Genomic DNA, 5,564 nt, shown 5'->3' on the forward strand with positions numbered 1-5,564 from the left:
TTTAACTGTGTTAACTCCATAAATGCATGATTTTAGTCAAAATTGATATTGATACTGATTGATAGTCACTGACAAAATTTTGAATTACACTTTATTTCCATATTGTTTATAGTCTACTCTTCTTTCTTTAGGTGCCCAGGAAGCTGTTTTCTACAGTCAGTCCTTGTCACCCTATAAAAATAATTAACATTGTTTATCCAGACTGATTCTAACAATACAATACAACCAATGACTGCTGTGATTCAGATGAATATAATGTCATTAGCCAGCGGCCAACTGTTCAGTGTAACCAGGGGTGGCACTCATTCTCGTCTAAACTGGGGCGATCTGCCACCACGACACTGAGACACCAGCTAATCAACTGACGACACTCTGTTACACACAACACAGTATTTGTGCTCAGCAACACAAAACAACAAACTTCACCTCATTCAAGATTTTTAGCTCTGGCCTGTAGACAGCTCCCTAGGAAAGTGCAATATGGTTTTGGAGGTGACCCTCCATGCGGTTCTGAAGGGCAAACAACCGCACAGGATTTTTTAGAGCGTCACCCCCACTGACCAAACAGTAGCCGGTCCTGCATGATAGCAGCGCTGACGAAACCACTCAGGAAGGGGCGTACTGAGGAGTGCCTGAGAGACCCAACAACACCAAAAACATCCACTGAAAAGGGTCCAGTCTGAAATATTGAGAAGGTAAAAATGTCCATATGCAAAAACATCCACAGAGTGTTGTAGTGAGATCTTTCCTGCTGTAACACAAACCAACCTTCAAACAATCTGTAGGCTGAGTCCTTTAGTAGATCTCCACAACCAAAGTTCAGCAGCTTGATGTCATGTGAGTCTGTGGAAATCAGCAGGTTCTGTGGCTTGACGTCCCGGTGCAGGACTCCGCGGCTCTCACAGTGTTTCAGAGCGGTGATGAGCTGCAGCAGCACTTTCTTGGCCAGGCTCTCATCCAGGCAGCTGTTCTCCTCACAGAAACTCTGGAGATCGTGGCAAGGAACTGGGCGCTCCAGGATCATGCTGTAGTGAGCGGGACTCAAACCACTCCACCAGCTGCAGGACATTGGGGCAGGCAGGAGCTGAATTGACCAGGGTCATCAATGCCACCTCCAGCGGCAGCCGACCATGGCCTTCCTGCAGTGACAAATGCCAAATTATATCCTGGGAAAAATGCGGATGTGTGAGAGTATGCAAAGATATAAAACACAACAACAGATTCACTTACAACTTTCAGTCTCCTGTGCATCTTGCGTTTAGACACATACTTGATGGCAACCTGTAGACAGATAAACCACAGTAAATCACACCTGCCTAACTGTGACATTTACTGATATCAATTCTGAGAACATTTCTAAAGGCTTTTTGAATGAATAATGGAAGAAAAAGTCTTACTGGTAGTCCATCAGACCTGCGCGTCCCAGCATAAACAAATCCACCTCTTCCCAGCAATGGGCCCTTCTCATATGCTTTTGTAGCATATAAGATCACAAGAAATGTCTATAAGAGTAAACATGTTGCAGTATCTAAAACTGTGACAGACTGCTACTTTAATGGGGTTTTTACATTAAACAGCTGAAGAATATGTTCAGTGACAAATCATTTCATAACTAACCCATAACCTCTGTAATAAAAGCTTATTCTGACCTCTGCTAGAGGTCCTCTGAAGATTTTGAATTCACAGTTTATTGCGTAATCAACTTAACAGGGCACTTTCGGTCAAATTGCTTCCATCCAAAAAGTAAGGATAAATCAGAGATGATTTATTATAAGATCTGGCTAAATTAAAATAGCTTTTTCTCCATATACAACCAATCATTGAAAAGAGGCCAGTCAGCTTTCAGTATAGTCATGCGTCATAAAATCAGTTAGTAGTACAGGTTAGTGAAGAGAAAACTTCATATTCCCCAAATTACGATTGTTCCCCAAATTAAAAACATGAATTTGATAAATGCAAATAAACTATTTTGAAGAAGTGAGTGGAGAATGACATTCCTCTATGCATCAAGCAGACGTGAGTAGAAGTTAGCCTAGATGATATAGAGTGTTTTCACAATGCGTCATCAATTGTCCATATTGGCAGCACTGAACATAAAAAATGCCACTGAACCAAATGAAACTTGCATATTTTGCTGATTATTGCTGCTAAAAATGGTAAGTTATTGTCATGTTTTGGGCTGTACTAATCAGTCAGACCGGGAAAAACATTTGGAGTACTATAGACTGCCAAAAGTTATAACAAATCAAGGAGAAGAGTGCAAAAGCTGTCAACAAAAGCCATTTGTGGTTGGCCAAACTGAACCAGGGCAAGAATCTCGACAGCTTTTGTGTTTGTTCTTATCATTTCCGGTCAGGTAGGTGAAATTTTGGGCAAATATCTTAATTAATACTGCTCGTACGTATCTTGACCACCTATTAACTTTAGTTTGGCAACATATTGTGCCCTTTCTTCCATAGTTTAGACTGGATATGAGAACAAAGTATTCAGTAGTAAATTGGTAATTTACATTTTTCGTTTGGATGGCAAACAGAAGGTCATTTTGCCCTTAATTTAAATTAAGTTGTAAATGGCAAATAAATCAAATAACAGCATCCCAGTCAACAAATATATAAATTACAGGACTATATTTTAATTGATTTCCATATGAATTTAGATTAGAAGATGATTCAGATCACTTATCTTATCTTTAGGGCTATGATGAATAATTTAGAAATCTTGAAATCTGATCTTGAAAAGATCTTGAAAACTGAATTAGTACCCCAATTATATAAATAAACTAATAAACTATTAAAACCAAAAACAAATAAACTGTTACTGTACCCACAAATCCTCCATTTAACAAATGTAAAAATGTTTAATACCCAATATAAAATCACAGAGGAAAAAACGTGTTTACGTGTTCAGATAAATCTCAGAAATTACAGGGAAAATGTGAAGATTAATTGTTTAACAACTATTCAATGCATGTGATTAGATGCGCGCACATGCCTGATTGTGTAATGATATGAATCTGACTGACTAAATATATAAACTTTGGAACCCATCGCAATCTGTTGGTGAGAGACAAGGAGACAACAAACACTGTTGGAGACTATTTTCTGTGCGTAATCTGTGATTTTTACAGGATTTCGGAGGAAAAAGTTCAGATTATTTCTGAGAACACCTTTATTTTGCTGTGCTTTTCTTAATTTGGAAGACATTTGGAGTTTTATTCATTTTTTTTTTTTTTTTTTTGTGGAGTATTTCTAAGGAAAGTATTTCTTTCTTTCTTTCTTTCTTTATTGCCTTAGTTATTTTACTTATTTATTATTTACATTGTTCTCTTTCATTTATCGGAGGTTTGAGGAGGATTCAATGGCTCACATGAGTGAACGACGAGGTGAGTGTTTTATATTTAATTTTTTTTTTATTTCAACTAATTGAAATAAATGAGTAAAATGCATTTTATTCTTTGTCATAATTATTATAATAATGGTTTAAACTATTTTATTTTACTCAAGAAAGTTGAAAAATATGAAGTAACACAATTTGAAGTGAAAATGAGTATTTATAAGTAATGAAACATTACTAATTTAAGTAATGTTTAATATTACTTAACTTAAAGTATTGTATGTATGAAATATTTCAGCCTCAGGCCGCTCCACATGCAGGAGTGCTGCTTCCCCCCAGACGGCCATTCAAGGAGGTTGGGAGATGTGAGAAACCACGATAAGGAACCACTGCCAAACCCAACCCAGCCACCTACCTGGCTATATAGCACCTCTGTCTTCCGAGTCTTGGCCGTTTCTGCATCGACGGATCAGCCCAACAGGAAGAGGAAGCGGCAGAGCGGCAGCCAGGGAGATGAAGGTCCATCCACCTCATGCAGAAGACCTGCCAAACGCTCTTGCAGAGGTCAGAATAGACTTATATTAAAAAAGTTATGGCTCAGTTATGAAATGATTTGTCACTGAACGTGTCCTTAAACTGGTTGATGTTCTTTTACAGTTTTAGATACTGCAACATGTTTTCTCTTAAAAACATTTCTTGTGATCTTATATGTTACAAAAGCCTATGAGAAGGGCCCATTGCTGGGAAAAGGTGGATTTGGCTCTGTTTATGCTGGGACACGCAGATCTGATGGACTGCCAGTAAGACATTTTCTTCCATTATTCATTCTCAGAATTGATATCAGTAAATGTCACAGTTAGGCAGGTGTGATTTACTGTGGTTTATCTGTCTACAGTTTGCCATCAAGTATGTGTCTAAACGCAAGATGCACAGGAGACTGAAAGTTGTAAGTGAATCTGTTGTTGTGTTTCACATCTCATTGGTTTGCACACTCGCACACATCCGCATTCAGCCCTGGATATAATTTGTCATTTGTCACTGCAGGAAGGCCATGGTCGGCTGCCGCTGGAGGTGGCGTTGATGACCCTGGTCAGTTCAGCTCCTGCCTGCCCCAATGTCCTGCAGCTGCTGGAGTGGTTTGACAGTCCCGCTCACTACAGCATGATCCTGGAGCACCCAGTTCCTTGCCAAGATCTCCAGAGTTTCTGTGATGAGAACGACTGCCTGGATGAGAGCCTGGCCAAGAAAGTGCTGCTGCAGCTCATCACCGCTCTGAAACACTGTGAGAGCCGCGGAGTCCTGCACCGGGACGTCAAGCCACAGAACCTGCTGATTTCCACAGACTCACATGACATCAAGCTGCTAGACTTTGGTTGTGGAGATCTACTAAAGGACTCAGCCTACAGATTGTTTGAAGGTTGTTTTGTGTTACAGCAGGAAAGATCTCACCACAACACTCTCTGGATGTATTTATTCTTACCTAAAGATATTTTAGACTGGACCCTTTTAGTGGATGTTTTTGTTCTTGTTGGATCTCTCAGGCACTCCTCAGTACGCCCCTCCTGAGTGGTTTCGTCGGCGCCGCTATCATGCAGGACCGGCTACTGTTTGGTCAGTGGGGGTGACGCTCTACAAAATCCTGTGCGGTTGTTTGCCCTTCAAAACCGCATGGAGGGTCACCTCCAAAACCATACTGCACTTTCCTAGAGAGCTGTCTACAGGCAAGAGCTAAAAATCTTGTCCAGAATGAGGCGAAGTTTGTTGTTTTGTGTTGCTGAACACAAGTACTGTGTTGTGTGTAACAGAGTGCCGTCAGTTGATTAGCTGGTGTCTCAGTGTCGTGGCGGCAGATCGCCCCAGTTTAGACGAGAATGAGCGCCACCCCTGGTTACACTGAACAGGTGGCCAATGACATTATATTCATCTGAATCACAGCAGTCATTGGTTGGATTGTATTGTTTGGATCAGTCTGGATAAATGATTTTGATTATTTGTATAGGGTGACCAGGCCTGACACTGTGACTGTAGAGAACAGCTTTGGCTCTGGGTGGATGCTGGAGGAGCTGAACACACAGCACCAGCTGAAACCGGCGCTCAGATCATAGACATAATAGACATAGACGCCGCATTGCCTGCTGGAAACGAGAAATGCGGCCGCCATCTTGGACCGGGCATACTCTGGAATTGATTACATCGCATAGCAGCAGCAGAAGTGAGAGAACATGCCTGAA

General features: G+C 40.8%; 2 pseudogenes; one reads left to right on the plus strand and one right to left on the minus strand.

The window, feature by feature from the left end:
• Positions 1-280: 280 nt before the first annotated feature.
• LOC127163170 (serine/threonine-protein kinase pim-3-like) lies at positions 281-1,621 on the minus strand (annotated as a pseudogene).
• A 1,736-nt stretch (positions 1,622-3,357) lies between these two features.
• Positions 3,358-5,438, plus strand: LOC127163179 (serine/threonine-protein kinase pim-3-like; annotated as a pseudogene).
• The last annotated feature ends 126 nt before the right edge of the window (positions 5,439-5,564 follow it).

The sequence above is a fragment of the Labeo rohita genome, chromosome 1 (assembly GCF_022985175.1).
Source record: "Labeo rohita strain BAU-BD-2019 chromosome 1, IGBB_LRoh.1.0, whole genome shotgun sequence".
Taxonomy (NCBI): Eukaryota; Metazoa; Chordata; class Actinopteri; order Cypriniformes; family Cyprinidae; genus Labeo; species Labeo rohita.